At 41.4% G+C, this 23148-nt stretch overlaps 1 protein-coding gene across 2 annotated transcripts in view; it reads left to right on the top strand.

The window, feature by feature from the left end:
- Positions 1-23148, top strand: part of LOC117506590 (guanine nucleotide-binding protein G(s) subunit alpha) — a 120890-nt gene that overhangs the window by 28948 nt on the left and 68794 nt on the right. Inside the window, exon 1 of one of the 2 annotated variants that reach the window (XM_034166102.1) lies at positions 15396-15402. The exons of the other annotated variant lie outside the window; for it this stretch is intronic. The gene's annotated coding sequence lies outside the window, so the exon portion shown is untranslated. Of the gene's footprint in view, positions 1-15395; positions 15403-23148 lie in introns of those variants that run through there. 2 annotated transcript variants of the gene reach the window in all.

Raw genomic sequence — 23148 nt, 5'->3', positions numbered from 1 at the left:
TTACATGATGTTATGAAAAAAGAAAACCTCATTCCTTCAATTTTAAAACTTGACTCAGAAATGTAACTGGTAATACCTATTTATATTGGTTACATAGGGTAACATAGATATAGACATATGACCAAAAACAGATGGGAATTATTATTATTTTTTCAACAAATCTTTCTTGCAGGGTTTTTTTTTTTAATCTGACATTATTGTCAGTTGTGAAGCTTGCATTCCAACAGGGTATAACAAAACACTGTGAAGGGGTATCAACAGCTGCAGAAATAGTCAATATTATTACAGACAAACTAAAGAAAGTCACTCAGAAGTTCTCTGTCTTCATAGTGGATGAATGTGGTGACTTTGATATGCAAGAAGTCTCAGAACAATACCCTCTATCTGGAATACTTGGTGTTCACAACCTTAGATTACACAAGGGGGAAATTCTTGCCAAAGAACTTTATTGCATGGAGTGCCTGCCTTCATCAGTGTGACAAATGTGCAGATGAAGAGCCAACACTCAGTATAATTGAGCCCCCAGTTCAAAACTCTGAAGATGCTGGCTGCTGTGATATCTCCGACTTTGAAGAAGAGTCTGAGTTTTGTCTGTGGGACATGGTTCGAGTAACACATGGGAGAATGTAGTGCCCAACTAAAGTTGTCTCCATGGCTGATGTACCTGCCAGCCTTAGTTGTATGGTTCAGAAGACCTGTAAGGTACAGTAAGTTAAAAACTGTAAATTTTGATTTATTTTTTCTTTTTCCTGAAAATGTAGATGCAGCAAGAGTGTCCAGATCACATAAAATGCAGATCTTGTATCAGTAATACCCCCATCACACATAGTCAGAATCACACAGAATGGTGTCAGAATGACGAAACAGCGCACATCCGAAAAGTGTCAGATTTCAGTTCCAAAATGTTCTGACAGTCATCTGCGGAACTCCACACAGTTGGTCAAAATCAGTCAGCGGCCCCAAATGCGGTGCACATGTTCAAAACCCTCTGTGCACCATTGAGATGTGACACCTATCCGACGGCAGTCCATGTGTAATTTGACCGCAGTTTACATATTCCAATGGTGGTAAAACAGGATCCGAAAAGATTTGAGCGCATATGAGGGAACCTTGAGAAGGATCTGGCACAGCAAAGCCTGCCGGTATGACCTGCACGTCCCACGTATAATAATGTCAACCCCCCCCTCCCCCCCCACCAGGAGCGCAAAAGAACTGTTGAAATGTATGTGGTACACTTCGTCATGATAATAATTATGAATTGTTATCATGTACAGTGAATGTGAACAGCGGCTATCAAACCGAAAGCACCGCTACTGTGCTCATGCTGCCGCAAATCTAAACAGGCTGTTATATCCACAATAGACCTTACAGTACAGATATTTGTCCATTCCTTCCCATGAGCAAATATTGTCTCCATCATAACACGGGCAGTTGTGCCTCTCCGTGGGGCGCAGTAACGCATCATTACACACATCAGGCTGGGAGCTGAACGGATCTCGCGCTGTAATATATGACCACTCTGTAGGCGATATGACATGGAACTGTTGTGCCAGACAGCATTAATAAACATGAATCTCACGTCCAACCACGGTCCAGGAGTGTTTCACACCGCGGACGTGGAGCCAGAGCGCAGCTTGTGGTTAAAATCCTCTCACCCAAAATAAAAAAAATACATCCCATGTGATAATCCAACCATCGCGGTGTCCAGAGTTGTGTTGTGCTGCTGAAGTGAGCAAAAAATAAATTAAAGTTCACTGGAAGGGCTCTGTGTGACGCATAGGACAGCATGGCCCAATGCCAGCTAACCTTTAGTGAAGCTGTCCAGTGGGATGCGTGCGCATGTGCGCCCCGCATGCGTGTTTAGTGGCTCATGAAGCGTTATACATACACACGGCTGAGTGATAATTGCAGCCCCACACGAGTGCACACGTTTTGACATCGGGCAGTCTGCAGTGCCTTTTATGGCCATCTGACAGCAGTCTGTGTCATTTACCTGTTGTCTACATGTGCTTTGGATGCCATTGTGTGGTTCTGGACGAGGTAATCCAGAAATCCACGGTAATCCACGGTAGTGTCAGAACACATCCTCCTAACTGTGTCGGATTATGGCAATATTTGTGTGTCGGCCATGGTTCCTGCACATTCTTGCTATGTGTGACGGGGGCTAAGCTTTGGCTGATCTGACACTTGACTGACCTCCATATGTGGTGAATGTGAACTCCTTGATCCTTTGCAAATGATGAAAGCATGTTAAATGTTATTCATGCAGTGCTACTTCTTGTTTTGTTTGTATATATTATTATAAAGTTTCAAAGTGTTTTAACGTTTCTACTTGTAGATGCTAAATGGTAAGAGGTTTTGTATTTTACATTGCAGAATTGAATTCCTGAGAATATTTTTCATAATAATGATCTGTTTGTGAGTTATTTTCAGGAAGCTAATGATTTGATTTTTGTCACCAAGTTGTGACATAGACCTCAAACTTTGTGCTATAGAGTGGGGTCCAGGCACTGTTCAGGGATGAGAGAAACCCTGACCCATCAAAGGAGTTCAGGTTGCTTGCTCAAATTAACTATTTGATTGGTACACGGGTTCTCTGATCTCTTAACAGTGCCCACCTCCTTCTTCTACAGAGACATTGTTGCTTAATTCAACACATTTAGACTGTTGGTATAAATGTTAAGGCAGACCTTACTTGTGTGAAGTCCCTTGAGGCAACTTTGTTGTGTTTTGCCGCTATATAAATGAAAATAAATTGAAATTGAAAAATCTTTACCTAAAATAGTTTAATTTTAAGTTTTAATTTGTATCACAGGACTTTAAATCTATTTAATAATATTGAATGGCACATTGTTCTAAAGCCCGACCGATACTATCGGCCGATATAAGCCCTTTTCAGAGTACTCACTATCGGCCGAAATTTTGCCGATAGAATGCTGATAATAAACAGAACAGTTACTAAAATAATGTTTGTGTCGGCAATGTAAAATGTCCTTGCACCGTTTGTCCAATAGATGGAGCTCTGACTCCATTCAACTGAGAGCTGCTTACTCCCCTGCTTAAATGTGTTCACCACCGGCCCCCGTAGTTCGCCGTCACACTGCACTGATCGGCTGACAAACGCATACAAGTAAGTTTATAAGGATGTTGTTTGTAATAACTTTGCAATTACATTCACCCCACATTTCTCCCGTTTCAGTTCAACTCAGTTTGATTAACTCAGTTTATGTAGCAATGTGTCAAATGTGCTTCATTGCTTCGGTCACGCTTTTTATTAAGCCCACATTGTGTAGACCTTATTTCTAGCATGATAAACTTTAGTTTACTGCTAAGAGGTTGAAACATTCAGATTCACTGGTCGTCCGGAAGGGTTCTGGGAATTACTGCCATTTGCCATTAACCCTCTGGGGCCGACGCTGTCATATACGATGGCTGGGACCAAGCTTTACTAAATTGTAAATAACTTTTTAATGATATGAGATAGAAACATACTTTTTTTTTTTTTGCTGAAAAGTTAACTCCGCGGACTTTCAATCCACCATCGGCCGTCTTGGTACTCCTCATAGAAGATGTGTGATGACATGCGCAATCTGAGTGTCCAATCGGAATTGGTTCTCCGTCACATGATTTTCCAAAATCCAATTGTAGGGCAGATTTACCTCACGTGATATGGCAAAGATCGTTTTCAGGATTGATATAGATAGATAGATAGATAAATACTTTATTAATTCAGAGGGAAATTGTGTGGCGTCTGTCGCTCTCATTCATACATATAAAAGTTACACAGGTTAAAAAAATAAGTTGATGAATAAAAACAGCACCGAGACAAGTTAATAAATAAATAGTACAAGAACAGTATATAAAGTGCAACAAGTGTCAGGAGTCAAGGCACCTGACACTATGTTTAGGCATTTATAGCCCCCGTCTGCTGCCCCTGGCTGATGTGGCTACATTATACAGCCTGATGGGCCGAGGGACAAAAGAGTTCTTCAGTCTGTCAGTAGAGCATCTGAGGCAGAGGAATCTGGAACTGAAGGCGCTCCCCTGCTTGGATATCACAGAGTTCAGGGGGTGGCTCTGATTGGACAGGACTGCCCTGATCTTGGAGAGTGTTCTCCACTCCAGCACCCTCTCCACAGGGTCCAGACACAGTCCCACCACAGAGCCTGCTTTTTTAATGAGCCGATTCAGCCTCAGAATGTCCTTCTTCCTCACACCGCCCCAGAAAAGAATACTGGACACGATGGACTGATAGAACATGTACAATAACTTGGAGCAGACCCTTAATGAAGCCAGCCTCCTAAGAAAGTACATTCTACTCTGTCCCTTCTTATAGACAGCATCCATATTAGCTGCCCAGCTCATCATGTTATCCAGCTGCAGGCCAAGGTACCTGTAGGTGGAAACCACCTCCACCTCGGATCCGTCAATTACGATGGGCTGCAGAGAGGCTGGCGCCCGCCTGAGATCACGCACCACTTCCCTTGTTTTGGTGGTGTTGAGCAGGAGCTTGTTTTGCTGGCACCATCCCACAAAGTCCCTCACCACGCTCCTATACTCTCCCTCTTCACCCCCCCAATACATGCCACAATTGCGGTGTCATCTGAGAACTTCTGCATGTGACATGTATCGGAGTTGTAGTGAAAGTCCGTAGTGTAGAGGGTGAAGAGGAGGGGTGAAAGCACCGTGCCCTGAGGCATTCCAGTGCTGCAGATCAATGTAGAGGACCTACATCCCCCACATGTACAAACTGTGGCCGGTTGGTCAAATAATCCAAAATCCAGAGCACGAGGTGGGGGTCCACAGCCATGATGTTAAGTTTCTCCTGGAGAAGACTGTGATGTATTGTATTAAAAGCACTGGAGAAGTCAAAGAAAAGCATCCTTACAATGCATCTCCCCACATCCAGGTATGTCAGGGCGTGGTGCAGGAGGTAGAGGACAGCATCTTCAACACCCACCCTCTCCTGGTAGGTGAACTGGAGAGGGTCCCTCATTGCCTGCACTTGGGGTTGCACAAGCTGCAGAACCAGTCACTCCAGTGTTTTCATCATGTGGGACGTGATCACGACCGGCCTGTAGTCACTCAGCTCCCGAGTGCGAGACGTCTTCAGAACTGGAATAATGCAGGATGTTTTCCACAATGAGGGGACACTCTCCAGCCGCAGACTCAGGTTGAAGACCTGCTGTAGTGGGTAAACCAGCTCTGCTGCACACGTCTTTAGGAGCCTTGGACAGACCTGGTCCGGACCCGCGGCCTTCCTCGAATGCAGACGTCGCAGCTCCCTAGTCACCTGTCCTGCCGTGATTGAGGGAGGACTTGAGGTGGGAGTAGAGAGCAGTTGTGTCAGAGATAAAGAGGCGCACGAAGGTACTGCAGGAGAATGTTGGTCAGAGGAGCCTGGAGAAGGCTGTGGGGGTGAACAGGTCGTTGGGGGGGGGAACTGAAACGATTAAAAAAGATGTTCAATTCCTCTGCTCGCTGGAGGTCCGTGCAGCCTACATTGCCCTTGCTGCTGCAGCCTGTTATTGTTTTCATACCATTCCAGACTTCCCGCATGTTGTTTTCACCCAGCTTCCTCTCCAGCTTTTTACGGTATGCCTCTCTAGCCTTCTTTAGGCAGATTTTAACCTCATCTTGCACCTCCCTCCCTGATATCTTACTAGTTGGCCCGTTTGAATAGCAATAATAGTATCGGCTGATTTATCGGCTATCGGCAAATCAGCCGATTTATCGATTTTCAGCATTTTTTTCATCCAAATATTGTTATCGGCATCAGCCTCAAAAAAATCCATATCGGTCTGGCTCTACTTTGTTCCCATAATTGTTTTGTGTCTACTTTACCCGATATCCTGATCAAACTTAAGTAAACTGCAGTTTGCGTACTACAACATTGTAAATGTGCTGAATTAAGCAATAATGTGCTAGAATATATGTATGGCTGTGGTGGTGGCCAAGTGGTTAGTGCGCTTGGCTTCAATGCATATGGTCCTGGTTCAAACCCCATCAAAGCCACATTTCTCCATGTAATGTAGAATTGTGTCAGGAAGGGCATCCAGCATAAAAATTGTGCCAGAATCAACATGTAGGTTCACCTTGTATCTTCTGTGGTGTCCCCGAGTGCAAACAAGAGAGCAGCCGAAGGGACTTACCTACTTTTGTGCTAGAATGAGTTTTTTTAATTTATTTTATTTACTTAATCCAAATCATTTTTATGCAGACATGTAGTAAATGTAAATCAATTTCACCCAGTTAATTAGTAAATGTAAATTAATTTTACCCATATAATTAATAAATATAAGTCAGTTTCACCTAGATTATCAGTAAATATGAACCAGTGTCCCCCAAATATTTAGTAAATCTAAAAGATTTTTGTTCAGATACTTCATCAATATGAATCAGCTTTCTTTGTGAAACTGACTAGGATTTACTAAATATTTTTTGGCAATATAACTCATCATTTGGTGTGCTAATACTAAATCCAACACATTTCAACTGTTTTTTTATTAACGTACTTAATTTTTTTGTTTAGGTTTAGTTATTGCATTCAGTACTTTTTAATCAAAATTTTAATACTTAAAATATATTCAGTTATATTATGTGTAACTTTGTTCACACAATGTTTTTGAGAAACATTGGTCACAATTTTTACAGTGCATATTTATTGCAACAAAACTGAGTAGGCTTATTTGTGATGCGTAGCTCACTATTTCTGCGCCAATTTGAGAAGGTGCAACTTGTGATTGTGGGAGAGGGGGAAAATAATCTCTGACTTCAAATGTGTTACTTCTTTCTAGAGCTACAAATTCTACTGTTGCAGGTGCTCGTGCTATACATGAAATATGCCTCCATAAAAGTGGTGCATATTAATAGTAGAAGGAATTCACATTGAAATACCCAGCTGTTGAAGCAAAGGTCACTGCACATATATCTTATATATCTTACATCTGTCTGCAATAGTTTGAGCTGCACATGAAATTTGTGCTTAGTTGTTCAGAATTGAAGTAGCCGCTCGTGGGGTGACACTTCTAACTTCTTCTTTTTTGTCTTTCGGCTGTTCCCGTTAGGGGTCGCCACAGCAGATCAATCGTTTCCATCTCACCCTGTCCTCTGTATCTTCCTCTGTCACACCAACCACCTGCATGTCCTCTCTCAGCACATCCATGAACCTCCTCTCTCCCTCTTCTCCTCCTGCCTGGTGGCTCCATCCTCAGCATCCTTCTCCCTATATACACTGGGTCCCTCCTCTGCACATGTCCAAACCATCTCAATCTCGCCTCTCTGACTTTGTCTCCAAACCGTCCCACCTGAGCTGTCCCTCTGATATGTTCATTCCTAATCTTGTCCATTCTTGTCACTCCCAAAGAGAATCTCAACATCTTCAGCTCTGCCACCTCCAGCTCTGCCTCCTGTCTTTTTGTTAGTGCCACTGTCTCTAAACCATACAACATAGCTGGTCTCACTACTGTTTTGTAAACTTTCCCCTTCACTCTTGCTGATATTCTTCGGTCACAAATCACTCCTGCCACCTTTTTCCACCCACTCCACCCTGCCTGCACTCTCTTCTTCACCTCTCTACCGCACTCTCCATTACTTTGAACAGTTGACCCCAAATATTTAAACTCATCTACTTTCACCACTTCTACTCCTTGTAACTGCACTATTCCACTGGGCTCCCTCTCATTCACACACATGTACTCAGTCTTGCTTCTACTGACTTTCCTTCCCCTTCTCTCCAAAGCATATCTCCACTTCTCCAGACTAGACTCAACTTGCTCTCTACTCTCACTACAGATCACAATGTCATGTGCAAACATCATAGTCCATGGGGACTCCTGTCTGATCTCATCCGTCAACCTGTCCATCACCACTGCAAACAAGAAAGGACTCAGAGCTGATCCTTGGTGTAATCCCACCTCCACCTTGAATGAGTCTGTCATTCCGACTGCGCATCTCACCGCTGTCACACTATTCTTGTACATGTCCTGCACTACCCTAACATACTTCTCTGCCACTCCAGACTTCCTCATACAATGCCACAACTCTTCTCTTGGCACCCTATCATAAGCTTTTTCTAAGTCCACAAACACACAATGTAACTCTTTCTGTCCTTCTCTGTACTTTTCCAACAGTATTCTCAGAGCAAACATTGCATCTGTAGTGCTCTTTCTTGGCATGAAACCATATTGCTGCTCACAGATCTTCACCTGTTTTCTAAGCCTAGCTTCTACTACTCTTTCCCATAACTTCATGCTGTGGCTGATCAGCTTTATGCCTCTGTAGTTACTGCAGCTTTGCACATCACACTTGTTCTTGAAAATAGGAACCAGCACACTTCGTCTCCACTCCTCAGGCATCCTCTCACTTTCCAAGATTTTATTAAACAATCTGGTTAGAAACTCTACTGCCATCTCTCCTAGACATGTCCATGCCTCCATTGGAATGTCATCTGGACCAACTGCCTTTCCACTCTTCATCCTCTTCATAGCAGCCCTCACTTCTTCCTTGCTAATCTCTTTTACTTCCTGATTTGCTCTCACCACATCATCCAGCCTTTTCTCTCGCTCATTTTCTTTATTCATCAACTCTTCAAAATATTCCCTCCACCTTCTCAGCACACACTCCTCACTTGTCAGCACATTACCATGTGCATCTTTTACCACCCTAACCTGCTGCACATCTTTTCCAGCTCTGTCCCTTTGTCTGGCCAATCGGTACAAGTCCTTTTCTCCTTCATTACTATTCAACTTCTTGTACAGCTCGCAATATGCCTTTTCCTTTGCTTTTGCCACTTCTCTTCCCGCCTTACGCCGCATCTCCTTGTACTCCTGTCTACTTTCTTCATCTCGCCGACTATCCCAAAACTTTTTTGCCAACCTCTTTCTCCTTATGCTTTCCTGGATCTCTTCATTCCACCACCAAGTCTCCTTGTCTTCCTTCCACTGTCCAGATGTCATACCCAGTACTGCCCTAGCTGTCTCCCTCACCACATCTGCAGTACTTTTCCAGTTGTCCAAAATTGCTTCCCCTCCAACTAGTGCTTCTCTCACTTGCTCGCTAAATTTCACACAACAGTCTTCCTCCTTCAGCTTCCACCATCTGATCCTTTGTTGAGCTCTCACTCCCTTCTTCTTCTTTACCTCTGAAGTCATCCTACAAACAACCATCCTATGCTGTCTAGTGACACTCTCTCCTGCTACCACCTTACAATCTGTGATTTCTTTTAGCTTGCATCTCTTATAAAGAATGTAGTCCACCTGTGTGCACCTTCCTCCACTCTTATATGTTACCCTGTGCTCCTCCCTTTTCTTAAAGTAGGTATTCACCACAGCCATTTCCATCCTTTTTGTAAAATCAACTACCATCTGTCCTTCCCCATTCCTATCCTTGATACCATATCTACCCATTACTTCCTCATCACCTCTGTTCCCTTCACCAACATGCCCATTGAAGTCTGCTCCTATCACCACTCTTTCATGCTTGGGCACACTCTCCACCACCTCATCTAACACACTCCAGAAATCTTCTTTCTCCTTCATCTCACAACCTACCATATGCACTGATGATATTCATCATCACCCCTTCAATTTCTAACTTCACACTCATCACCCTGTCAGACACTCGCTTAACCTCCAACACACTTTTAACATACTCTTCCTTTAAAATGACCCCAACACCATTTCTCTTCCTGTCCTCACCATGGTACAACAACTTGTACCCACCGCCGATGCTTCTGCTCTTACTTCCCTTCCACCTGGTCTCTTGCACACACAATATGTCTACCTTTCTCCTCTCCATCATATCAGCCAGCTCTCTCCCTTTACCAGTCATACTACCAACATTCAAAGTCCCCACTCTCATTTCCACCCTTCTAGTTTTCTTCTTCTCCCGCTGTTCGTGGCAACGTTTTCCTCCTCTTCTTCGTTGTCTTCGCCCAGTAGTAGCCCAATTTCCACCGGCACCCTGTTGGGCAATAGCACCAGTGGCGGACGTTGTTAACCCGGGCCGCGACCGATCCGGTATGGGAATTCGATTCTGAGTCTGCATAGTTGGGTTGGCTTGTTTTACGCCGGATGCCCTTCCTGACGCAACCCTCCTCATTTATCCGGGCTTGGGACCGGCACTCAGAATGTACTGGCTGCACACCCCATGTGGCTGATAAAAATCATTGCTTGACATTTGCACATTCTTTATTGCAGTCAAGTCATATCAATCATATCAATCATATTCACATCATAACAGTCACAACAATCACTTTTTAGATTTTTGTACATTTTTGTAATGTTCTATTAAATGCAGTGTAAATAGTCTTGATCTCTGGTTAGATGTCCTGTTGGTCACCTGAAGCTGTAGCCTTTTACCTGCTGTGTTTGTTGGTTGACTCAGTAATTAGCAGTTGTGCTCCCACTTGGGACGTTGTCAGTGTTAATGTGTGTCTCACCTGTGAAATCTATGCCTCATGCTAATGCTGATTGTCTGTAATAACCCTAAATGTGTGTAGTGGGACCTGTCATCCAGACACTCTGAGGGATTCACTCTAAATTAATGCCTGGCCCCGTGGCCCCTGTTCGGCCAGCTATTTATTTATTTACCAATTTGTTGATGTCTTGAGTAGTTTGGATGTGTAAAACTGATTTTTACCGGTCATTTCATCGAGCAGTTACACAGGTTATATTGACATTATTTTCCTTTGCAGTGGCCTAAACCAGGCGTCAGCAGTCCTGTTCTTGGAGCTTACCTGTTCTGCATGTTTTTCAAATGTCCCTGCTCTACCCACTGCTAATTAACACAGGTGTGCTCAGCCAGTTAAGAGCTTGGAAACACGAGACATGACTAATGCGCTGTACTTGCAGCATATGGAAAGCATGCAAAGCTGGTGACCCCTGACCTAAACCTATAGGGTTGGGCCTGGATGCTGCCCTGCAGGTCTGTTTGGAGGCTCAATGGGTACCCCTGGAATGACTGTGTCAAATGAACTCTTACTTAGGAAGACTCACATGACGGATATCACTTACATTTTTTGGGCACTACAGTCACAACATTTTGGCCATGTTGGGCATAATCCAGCATGTCTCAGTGTTGACACCAAGGGACGTCCACGTTTCACCTGGCCACAGCAGATAGATGGCTACAGGTGGAAATGGACTGGTTGTCTGCCTGGATGGTTGCCATGGCTCTTCCACAATATAGATATGGAGACGCAAGACATCAGCACACGTTCCCAGAGCTTAATTGGCCAACACCCATAGAATCTGTCTTATTGAAAATATTGAAGCCCTGTGCCATTTGTACTTAGTTATTTCTCATCTTCATACAACATGGAGCTTGTCACTGAACAGGATACTCACTTTTAATTCAAATGGTTATGTTGCTCATAAGGTTAAAGATTGCAGTTGAACACTTTGTATGACTTTTTTACTGTGTGTGTGTGTTAGGGTTGTGGGATTAGATACTGAATGCCAACAGTGCTGTCTTTGCCTCCTCCAGTTGACACACAGCTTTAGCACTGTTGCAGACAGGCAGGCACACAGCCCCTCCTCAGCAATACAGATGCATGCAGTAAGATATTTGAGCTCTTGACTTTACAAGGAAGAATTCAGTCAACCTAAAATAGTGTATTTTTTGTTGTTGTTTTTATATAGTTTTTTTTTTTTGCACAACCTATACAAAATACACTACGAAGTGTGTGTGTGTGTGTGTGTGTGTGTGTGTGTGTGTGTATATATCTTCATCTTCCAGTTATGTTAATGTAGTAATGTTTTAATGTGTTAATGTTTTGCGCAACATCAGAGAACTTTAAAATTGTGTTGTCAGTGATGCTATTGTTGGCATTGTTCTAATCTTTATTTTTATTATTGAAAATGGTATGGAGTGTTTTCCTGATTATCCATATCGAGTTTGAAGTTCTACCATTATGACAGCCCTAGTGTGTGTGAATGGGTGAATATGATGCATCACTGTAAAGCTCTTTGAGCAGTTCAATTATCAAGGGTTTTATACACACTATAAATGTTTTAAATGTTAAAGCAAGAAAAATAAAGTTGTATCCGGTATGACGCTTTGAATGGATGTATTCCTTTTTGACATTTGGGCAGCTTGGTGGATTAGTGGTTAGCACTGTTGCCTCACAGCATGAAGGTTATGGGTTGTATTCCCACCTGTGGAGTTTGCATGGTCTCCCCATGTTTGCGTGGGTTTCCTCCGGGTACTCCGGTTTCCTCCCACATTTAAAATACATGCAGGTTAGGTGAATTGGAAGCTTTAGAATTGTCCAGGTCTCCTTTGCAAAACAGGTCTCGATGTCATTGGGACTAACCTGGTTAAATAAAGGTTAAATTAAAAAATTGTGGGCTTTGACCTTATTTAGACCTTTTCTTTCACCCCAGAACCATTTTCCATTTCTTCTTGTTTTTGAAAACTTGATTTAATTGAGCCTCATGCTTGCCAACTTTGATTGATTGAACCTGACTGAGCTGGTGAGGTGTGGGTGGAACAAGGTGAGATTGAAAAGGTGCAATGCCTAGAATCACCAAGTCCATGGATTAAAAAATAAATAAATTACAAAACAACAACAAAACCCTTATTTATGGCCATCAAGAATTATAACAGTACCACTAAAACAAAGGTGGTGTTCTCCAGCTAAAATAGGACACTGATTAAATAACCCTCTCCATGAAATCATGGAGAATCACCAACTTCCCTTTTAGCTGTAAGGAAGATATTTAAAAACAAACAAACAAACTGTTGCTATGTGCAACACATGCCTTTTCAATCATTTAGATTGGTGCTCAATTAGATAAACTGCAGATATTTTTAAACCATATTCATCTCACTTATCCTGCATTGGTTATGTCATGACAAATTCATTTTATGTGAACTAATGCTGTAAACCCATGCTTATTCCTGTTAAAGTATAGCCATCACAAGGTTTTCAATAATAGCAAATATGTATAGGAAAATTCACGTAAAATTGTGCATTAAATGTTATAGGTTTTTTTCTGTTTAATGTAATGGTAGCTCAACATTAATAGAATTACAGTAACAGCAAAATCTGGCCACATTTTATCTTACCATTAAAGAAAAAGTTTGCTTTGCTTAGGATTCTGTTGCATTACATTTACCCCAATGATTAAGCCATACAAACCGAAATGTATATTTTAATGTTTAAACTCTGATTAACTGGAATTCTAATCCAATTACATTTTTTCCACAAATCTGGTTGGTTAATCGTATGACATTTCAGACCATATAATTTCGAGGTAACGGTGGCAAAATATTTGACCGTTTCACATTTGGATGTGTTACTCCGTGTCCTGACCGGTGTTCTGACGAGATGTCATTCCTGTCGATAGGCCAGCCGTCTGTGCAACTGCGCATGTGCACGCATGTGCAATATTGTTGGGATGCGGAACTGTTGATTTATGTGATGAGACACACAGTTCAACAGAACACCAGCTGCGCGCGCTGCTACGCAGATGTCATAGTGGCACTGTTAGCTGAGAGTGAGAGAAAGTCGTGTGCCACCGCCGAAATAAGTGAATTTAAGATACCTTATGAGAGTATTGATGTGGATTCTGATACAGAATTACCATTTCACATTTGATGGAGTTCATGGATTTTCCCATTTGATGGGTTACTCCGCGCCGTGACCGCTGTTGGAGCAACGCTGGCTCGACCGAATTACCTACAGAAAAATAAACAGTGCAAACGATGGAATTGGATTAGAATGGGAATAACCCCCTTGTGTCTGATGATTTGCGGATGTTCCTGCTGTTATACGGTCGCAAATATCCAACGCGTCGCCGGTAAAGCTCAATTTGCGACTGTATAACACAACAGGGTTATTCCCTAATTATAAATATTCACTAAAGCCCAGTAGTAAGCACTTAGACTTGTGATGCTCCTACTCTATGTGAAGATGAATTTAAATGTCACTTTTAAATTTTCCAAACAGGAAGAAGGCATTACAGTTTTTAAGTTTCAGGTTATTGAGGCGAATTTCATTTTGCTATTTACACTGTGCGTAATCTGAGCATACAGGTCTTTTCTTTCACAACTGGTAAAGCAAACGGCTCTATTCATAGTTTATCTAACATTAACAAATGTGCTTAAACTTTACCAGCACACTTTTGTTTTTGTTCTTTTTTTGTTGTCATTTTAAAAGAAGACGAAGGAAGAGATGTGGTGAAGTGGTTAGTATTCAAATGATGAATGTTTGAGTGCAGTGGTAAGTATATTTTCATTTGTTGAAAGATGGAATGTTCCATTCAATGAGGATTTATGAATGAATGAAAATTAATGAATGAATGAAAACTGTTTATTTCGAACATTTGATATAACAACAATTACAAGATAGATCAGTAAAGACAACAACAAAAAAGTTCCTACTGTGTACCCAACATGTCCGAAAAGGGGTAGGGTGAAGCATCAGCTTATTTATCTCTACCCCTTCTTCCCCACAACCAGTAATACCCTTTGCCACATATACACATAGATTCCTACACACCTAAACCGATATCAATATATATATATATAACATACATACACACATATATACATATACACATATATATACACAAACATAAATATACACCTACACATATCTACTTACATACAAAATACTATATATTTACGAGCCGAAGCAAAAAAAAAAAAAAAAAACACCCTAACCCTCATTATCCTTCCTCCTCCCTATACCTAGAAAAAAACATATTTTTGTACCGCTGTTTGAACTGGTTCATGCTTGGACATTGCTTGAGCCCCACTCCCAATCTGTTCCACATCCTCACCCCACAGACAGAAATACAGAAACCTTTTAATGTTGTTCATGCCCACTGATGCTTTAAATTAAATTTCCCCCTCAGACTGCAATCCCCTGATCTGTTAAACATATTTTTAATATTTGCTGGAAGTAAATTGTTTATTGCTTTATACACGATTTGTACTGTTTGAAAATGAACCAAGTCTGTGAATTTTAAGAATTTGGATTGTAAAAATAGTGGATTTGTATGATCTCTATAGCCAGTATTATGAATAATTCTTATAGCTCTTTTCTGCATTACTGATAGTGATTGTGTTGTACCTTTATAAGTATTACCCCATACCTCTGCACAGTACTGTAAATATGGTAAAACCAGTGAGCAGTAAAGAATGCGGAGTGAGTTGTGGTCCAGAATATGTTTCGCTTTGTTTAGAACTGAAATGCTTCTTGACAGTTTACTTTGTATATGTTTTATATGAGTCTTCCAGTTTATCTTATCATCTATTATCATTTACACAAATGGGGAAACATTCATTATTTGTTTTATATTACATCTAAAAACATCCTTATTTGATATTTAAAGCTGTATGACCTCAGGGTTTTTTCTTTTTAGATTTAAGTCATAAAATGAATTTTCTTTGGTACCACTATAATTTTTTAGCATTTAAATAAGGCAGTCTTAAAGGCCCCTTCACACATAACACGATTAAAGCTGACTGGTGCACAAAGGAGGAATCGCATGCCACTCATGAAAAATTGGAGCCACCTTAAACGCCTCGTAGAGCTGTCGTCACAACTATTCGCGCACAGCACATGCACTCTACATTCGCATGCCAGTAACCCATTCGAAAGGCGGGCAAGATAAGGTTGCATTGTCAGCTGATCATGTTCTCAGCATTTGCACTGCATGTCAGACATATTGTGCCGCGGCTGAGGAGCGGTACAGAATCATCAGCCATGTCGAACTGTGGCCAAATGGCACAGTTGAGGCAGCCGTCACACCAGAGGCCGAATGTCGTCGAATGCTGGATGAATGGCCATTTGACCTACTCTCGGCCAGAGTTGGTTCGAGTCCAGGTGACACCCACGAACATCCAACACCACTCGCTGGGTAAGTTAGACAAAGCGGGGCCATTCGTGCTGTCAGCACAAAATAGAGAGCAGGCGGCCACTTTTGAGATGGATGTGCGAATGGCCCCACATTTCCTAAGTGCCCCACAAGTGTTTTCCCGAGCAACACAATTGTGTGTGTGTGTGTGTGTGTGTGTGTGGTGCACCACAAATGGCATGTGAATGTGCATGTGCCTCCCCCTGCAACACAGATGGCATGCGAGTGTGTCATCCACCCCCCCCCCCCCCACCCCCCCACACACACACACACCACAAGCTTATAGTGCAATGTGATCGCAGTGTAATCGCCATCAACAAAGTGTGCACAGCTGGATAGCTGTCATCTCCATAATGGTACAGCTGATAGTTGGGGAACACTATGGCATATCGCAAACCCACAAAACCACAACAGAAATGCAAGTAAGAAAACCCAGCCCACCTGCGTGTCACAGCACCAGGCATGTCACGTGACACACGATCACAATGTGCACAGTCCATCTGTCATGTCCCAGCCTGACTGACAGCCTCACAGGAAAAATCAACATGGCCAGCTCAATTACACCACAGCCAAGAGCTGTGAGACCATATGTGAGTGCATTGCTGCAATGGGAAGGTGGGCATGTCACGTGCCAATCATGTATTGATTGACATGGGCACACACGCACTACAGTTATGCGTTTGTCAAGGGACCATGATTGATATGTGATCACGTCATGCTTTGGATGACATTCAAAGTCACACAGGGAGGAGCCTGACCAAAACCCACGGCCAGTTGCAGTCCTGCAGCTGGTGCTGCTCCACATCGCAGCTGACCACCGCATCAACACAGCACTAACCTGGCGACACGTATTGTCACATGTGCCCCGATCACCCATGTGCAAGGCACAGTGCTGCACGTTGTCTGCAACCGATGATGGCATGGGGGGGAAAAAAAGACACACTAGATCGCCCAAACCATGTCTCAGCACGCACAGTGATGACCACCACGTCATCACTACACACAGCTGGAAAACACATACTGTGCCATGCATAATATCATCTAATGAGATGTCACCATGAGGCACCAGCATCGGTGGGCTCTCCTCATGTTGTAATAATTAAAAACACATATCACCTTTCCAAGGCGATCAGCAGCGCTTCAGTGTGTGCTGAAGAGATGGTCCCGTGGTGCCGGTTCATGTGATCATGATATGAGCGCATCAGGTCATTCATGTAAAGAATAAAAGGAAGAAAAAGTCATCCATGTGAGTTCAGTACTTCCACGTTTATGTCCAGGAGGAGGATCATTCTAATTGTCCGCTCTTTATAACAGGAATTAAATATTAAAAAGTGCGGTTATGTTTTGTGTGTGTGTGTGTGTGTGTGTGTGTGTGTGTGTGTGTTTTTTAATAGAGTGACATTTTGATTTACAGAAAGCATTTGACACCACAGATCATGCCTTATTGCTGGACAAATTGCAGAAATATGGTACCAGGCGATTGGCATATGAGTGGGTAGTGAGTTATTTATACAATAGGTATCAGTATGTTCATTTATGTGGGAAAAATTCTGAAATTTTGAAGATCACATGTGGGGTGCCCCAGGGTTCAGTCCTTGGTCCATTGTTGTTTCTTTTATGTATTAATGATACATGCTTGGTTTCTGAGTTCCTGACTTGTATTTTGTTTGCTGATGATACAACTTTTTGTAGTGGGGATCATTTGGGACAGCTTTTGGACATGATGGAGAATTTAAACAATGTTTGATTCAAACAAATTGTTGCTCCATTTTGGTAAAACTAAGTGTATTTGGAAATAAGTCCAGGAATTTAAACAGAAATTTATTATTACATGATACTGAATTTGAATTGGTAACTGAAACCTAATTTCTTGTTTTTTTATTGATGACAAATTAAGCTGGAAAACCCATATTAATGTTAAATCTAAAATGTCTAAAATTGCGGGCAGCATGGTGGATTAGTGGTTAGCACTGTTGCCTCACAGCGAGAAGGTCGTGGGTTCAATTCCCGTGGCCTTTCTGTGTGGAGTTTGCATGTTCTCCCTGTGTTTGCGTGGATTTCCTCCGGGTGCTCCGGTTTCCTCCCACATCCAAAGACATGCGGGTTAGGTGGATTGGAATCTTTAAAAATTGTCCATAGGTGTGTGGGTGTGTGTGGGTGTGTCTGTGTTTGTTTGTCTATTTGTGGCCCTGCGACAGACTGGCGTCCTATCCTGGATGTACCCCGCCTATGACTGCTGGGATAGGCTCCAGCCACCCACGATCCTTAATTGGACTAAGCTGTAGAACATGAATGAATGAATGTCTAAAATTGCAATCCTGTATAAAGCAAAAGACTTCCTCTCACAACATTCATTAACTATTTTATATCATTCATTACTTCTTCCATATATGAACTATTGCATTGAAGGTTGGGGAAACACATACAAAACTAATACAAAACCGATATTTTTACTACAAAAGAAAGCCATAAAAATTATTAGTAACAAACTCTACCGTGAACCAACAAATTTGTCTGTTTACATATTTAAAAATTCTGGGACTTGGTTGGTACACCACAATTCAAATCACGTATAAAGTAAAAAACAAACTTTTTCCTCAACATGTCCAGGATGTGTTTAAAATGAGAGAGTTCAGTTGCAATTTGAGAGGAACGTTCATATTTGAGAAGTCAAAGATTCGAACTACTGCATTTCTGTTAAATTTGTTAACATTTGGAATAATTGTCCCGATAACATCAAATTATCTGGTACCTTAGTCAGCTTTAAAAGGCTCTATAAGAATAATATAATTACTTCTTATAATCTGATGAACTAGGTTTATACATTTTTGTTACCTTTGCTGGTATTTGCTGTTGGAAGTATATGTGTATGTATGTATATAGAAGGGGTGGGTGTTTATAAACTTTGCTTCTGCCCTTTCGGTCTAATTTATAAGTTTTTTTTTTTATTATTGTTGAGTCTGTGTGCTGAATAAATTCATTCATTCTTTCATTCAGAATCATAGGCAGTAACATGATTGTCTTACATGTAAACAGTACATTCATTGTTCTTATGATGTTCTGTTTTGTGCTTACTAAGCATGTGGAGATTAGGCATCGGCCGGTATGAGATTTGGACGGTATGATAACCGTGGACAAAAATACTGCAGTTTCACACTATTATGTATGTCTTTAAAATGTGCTTTAACAACATTATGGCTGTTTGCATATGACGCGCGCGGGATTCAGGCGCACTAATTGACGCGATGTCTACTGCTATGAGCACTATACCACTGATAAATTTAGAGAAAATACCAAAATGATCATCTCTCTTTTAGACATGTAGCATCTGCCCTGTGGGAAACATGACTTACTAGCTTAGGGAGAAACGTGGCTGGAATAAGGTCCAGAACGCCGGATGCTCAATACTTGGTCCAGCTTCACCAGCAAAGTGCTTGGAATAGATATATTTGTCCTCCTTGACATGTTTGTGGAAGAAATTTGGTCGACCACAAGCACGACTCGAGTCCACCACTTGGTATCTTGAATCACTCCGAGTCCGACACAGGCCATAGCTACGATGTTTTGTTGCCACCGTTTTTGGTTTGAAGGGTTATTCTGCGGAAAATAAAACAAAAAAGCCAACTTGGTCCTTTTAGACGGAGGAAAAAGTTCAGTGCAGGCTTCATCTCCTTCAGCCATGATGCAGAGCTAGCTAACGTTAGCTGCCTGTTTGTAAACAGAGACAGAGGTGCACGCCAGAAGGAAGGACGGCAGCGGCCGCCTCCGCTCTGCCTGTCAAGAATTCTCATAACCCACTCATACCGTAGGGACGGTATAACGGGAAATTTTAGTGGTTTTGATAGTGTGGCTTTTTCATACCGCGGTATACCATGAAACTGGTTATTGGCCCATGTCTTGTGGAGATTATTCGATACAGATTGGTATCTAGATACAAACGTGCGTGATGCGAGTGCATCGATTCATTCAGTGTGCATTGATTCATTTGACTGATTGAATCGTGTTGCATCGCTCGCTGCCTGCTTGCATCAGTTTTTTTCTGATGCAAATTGAATGCACCATGGATGGAAGCTAGAAAGTACATTTCTACCACAACAAAAATGATGACATCTATCATTAATCGTGTCGCATCGTATTGGAATTGAATCGCTATCAAATACATATTAAATTGCATTGAATCGGGAGCAGGGCTGAATTGTATCGCATTGTATTGTCATGTATCGCTATATGTATCGTATCCCTGGAGGGGAGAAATTCAAGCAATCAGATGCCATGACCTACATTTGGTAGCGACGTCATTGATCACACGGGGGCTCACATTATCTAAAAACCTTACACATTAGTGCATGCACTTCCTCCTACAGGCCATCTTCATGACGGTGTAAGAAGGAAAAGAACATATTTTCTATGGAATTCTCCCCAGGTCAATATCTCCTCTTCATTAAAATGAACTGTAATTTTGCAACATGTTATAAAAATAAACCTACATTATAATGCTTGGATTTTGGTAGAAACTAAATTTTGTCAGTTTTGTGAAAATTTGAAAGGCTGTATGGCTTTAAATTTAAAAGTGGGTGAAAAACTACTTGCATCTGCTTTCATCAATCCAACAAAAAAATCACCAGAGGATCTAGTCCAAAATGTATTTTTTTGGTCTGAAAATGCTTCTATGGTGGCTACAGATGTCCTCAAGAACACTGCATAAGTTTCTAACTAGCCTATGGTGTATTGGATTTAACTTCCTCATATTATGGGTGTGTTTTTTGAAATGGTAGCAGTGTTTCAATGGAGTGAAATATATGGAACCAAAATGAACAATAAATGGAACCAAACTGCACATAAAAATGATGTAGATCATGCAATGGACTGTTTTTCTATACGTTGAAACAAATAATCAGTACCATGTGACATGCAGTCAGCCAATCACGACAAGGCTTTATTTAGGTGTTACATAAAATATCTTTGGATAAACAATGAAGTTTCTGCATGTATTGAAGCTCAGTGAAGTCTTGCACCTGCTGAGAGTGAAGTTCTGATAATCCTACTGCAGGAATAGTTTGCTGTCTGAAAATTAAAAAAAAAAAAAAAAAAAACTGACTGATTTGGATCTATTCAGACAAGTTAGTAACTTATTTGCTGGACTTTATTTTTGTTTCTTTTGTTTGTTTTTTTTCTCCAGCACGGCACCACCCATGTTAAAAATGGCCTTTTTGACGCTGTAGATTTCTTTTCGGCAGCTGAATTTCCAGTACGCACCATGTATTTTGTATGTAAGCAAAATAAAGCCTCCTGATATTGCCTCTGTTACGTCATGGCAAATTTGTCATGCGGGTCTAACTGAAATTGACCCTTCCCTCAGGTGTCTTTCAATGGACCTTTCCTGAAGATTGCTGGCCTTCGTTGAGGGGAAAGGTCTCATCTGATCGTGTTGTTCATATTTGCACAAGAACAGATATAGTGGCTGCATTGTCGAGGACTCCTGCTGATGGTTACGTAGTGATCTCAGCATGATTGCTAGTTACCTAAAGCAGCAATAAATGATGCATCAGCTCCCTGAATAAAGCAGAGTTTCGTTGAAACAGATTCTGTCCTTAAAGTGAACACATTCAGGAAAAGAAAGGAAAATTATCCTGTAGGCTGAACCTCCTCTCTAACTGCTTCACTCGCTCTCCCTTGCGAGGCCTTAGGGCCTACTCTAAACCAGCTCGACTGGTTGAGTCTTTTTTTTTTTTTTAAACGAGAATAAGAGTGAAGCCCATATTGAATCTCTGTAGTGTATTCTTCATTTCTTCTTGTTTGTTTTATAAATAAATATTCCTTTATAATGATTACGTTCCAGGCGGCTCCCATTATGTAGACCTACATTCAGTTCTCGGGCACACTACCTGTTTTTGTCCGTGGTCAAGACACTTCATCCTCACTGTCCCAGCTTACCCAGCTGTAAATGGGCATTGGCTTTAGCTGAGGAAGCAACCTGTGACAGAGTGGAGTCCCATCCGGGAGAGTGCAAGTGGAGTTGTAGATTCTCAGCCATTTCTCACTGCAGAATCCCAGGACAACCATGGGTACCATTGGGCCTCAATAGTAGAGAAGCTTGAATCTTCGACTGGACTGGGTTGCTTGATGTGAGGACGTTTCGCTTCAAATCACAGAAGCTTCCTCAGCTAAAATTCTTGCTCTGGTAGTCTGACTTCTGTCTTGACTCTTGTAGAGAAGAATAAACCAGAAGCCAACAAAAGCTGGAGTTTTTAACCTAACCAGACCCCTCCTACCGAGAGGCCGACTGCTATAGGCTAGTGACTAAACAATAGCTCTAATTAGCACCTATTGTGCTCTAGCTCTAACTAGAGCACAATAGTCCATTTACCATGAATATTTTTCTTTCTGGATGTTTTTTTTTTGTTTATATATAAATATATATATATATATATATATATATATATATATATATATATATATATATATATACACACACACACACACACACACACACGTTCAAAATAGTAGCAGTGTGTTGTGAGTAAAGTGAGTAAAGCTCAAATTCCTTAAAATAACTTTTATTTCCATACACACAAATGCATTGGGAACACTATACATTCTGCTCTAAATCAAAGCTTGAAGAAAAATGCATCAGATTTGTCATTAAATTACAGAAAGTGCAGAAAATGTATATTAGGCCGGGCAAAAAAAAAAAAAAAGCAGCAGTATCTGCATTTTTTTCTTTCTGTGAAAAAACAGGTGCCAAAACAGGTGGCACTTATTTAACCCCTTAACGCCTATTGTCGCATATATGCTACAATATTTGACTCAAATATGCAACATACCAAATTGACCAGTATGCCTGTTGTCGCATATTTGCAACATACCAGTATTATTATTATGACATTATAACATAAATTATTACCAAAATACCAAAATTACGACTTATTTTTTGTGCAAAAGTGAAATTAATAATCTCAACATTATTTACCATCTATTTAAAGGCAAAAACACACAGAAAACTTTTTATATACAGCTATATAAATTCAGCCGTTAAGGGGTTAAGGACGAAGGCAGCAAATGTTGTACATTCTGATTGTAATGCATTTGTCTCTGAAAAACTGATTAAAGCCGACTGTGGCATGAAGGAGGAATAGCATACCACTTGTGAAAAATCAGAGCCGCCTCGAACAGCAGTTGCTACAACCAGTCAGGCAAAGCCCATGCACTCTACATTCGCGTGCTGCTTGCGGCGGAAACCCATTTGAACGGTGGCTAGATGAGGTCGCACTGCCATCTG

Source organism: Thalassophryne amazonica, chromosome 3 (assembly GCF_902500255.1).
Source record: "Thalassophryne amazonica chromosome 3, fThaAma1.1, whole genome shotgun sequence".
NCBI lineage: Eukaryota > Metazoa > Chordata > Actinopteri > Batrachoidiformes > Batrachoididae > Thalassophryne > Thalassophryne amazonica.
Note: the sequence above shows the minus strand (reverse complement) of the source record. Positions and strands in the feature narration are given on the sequence as shown.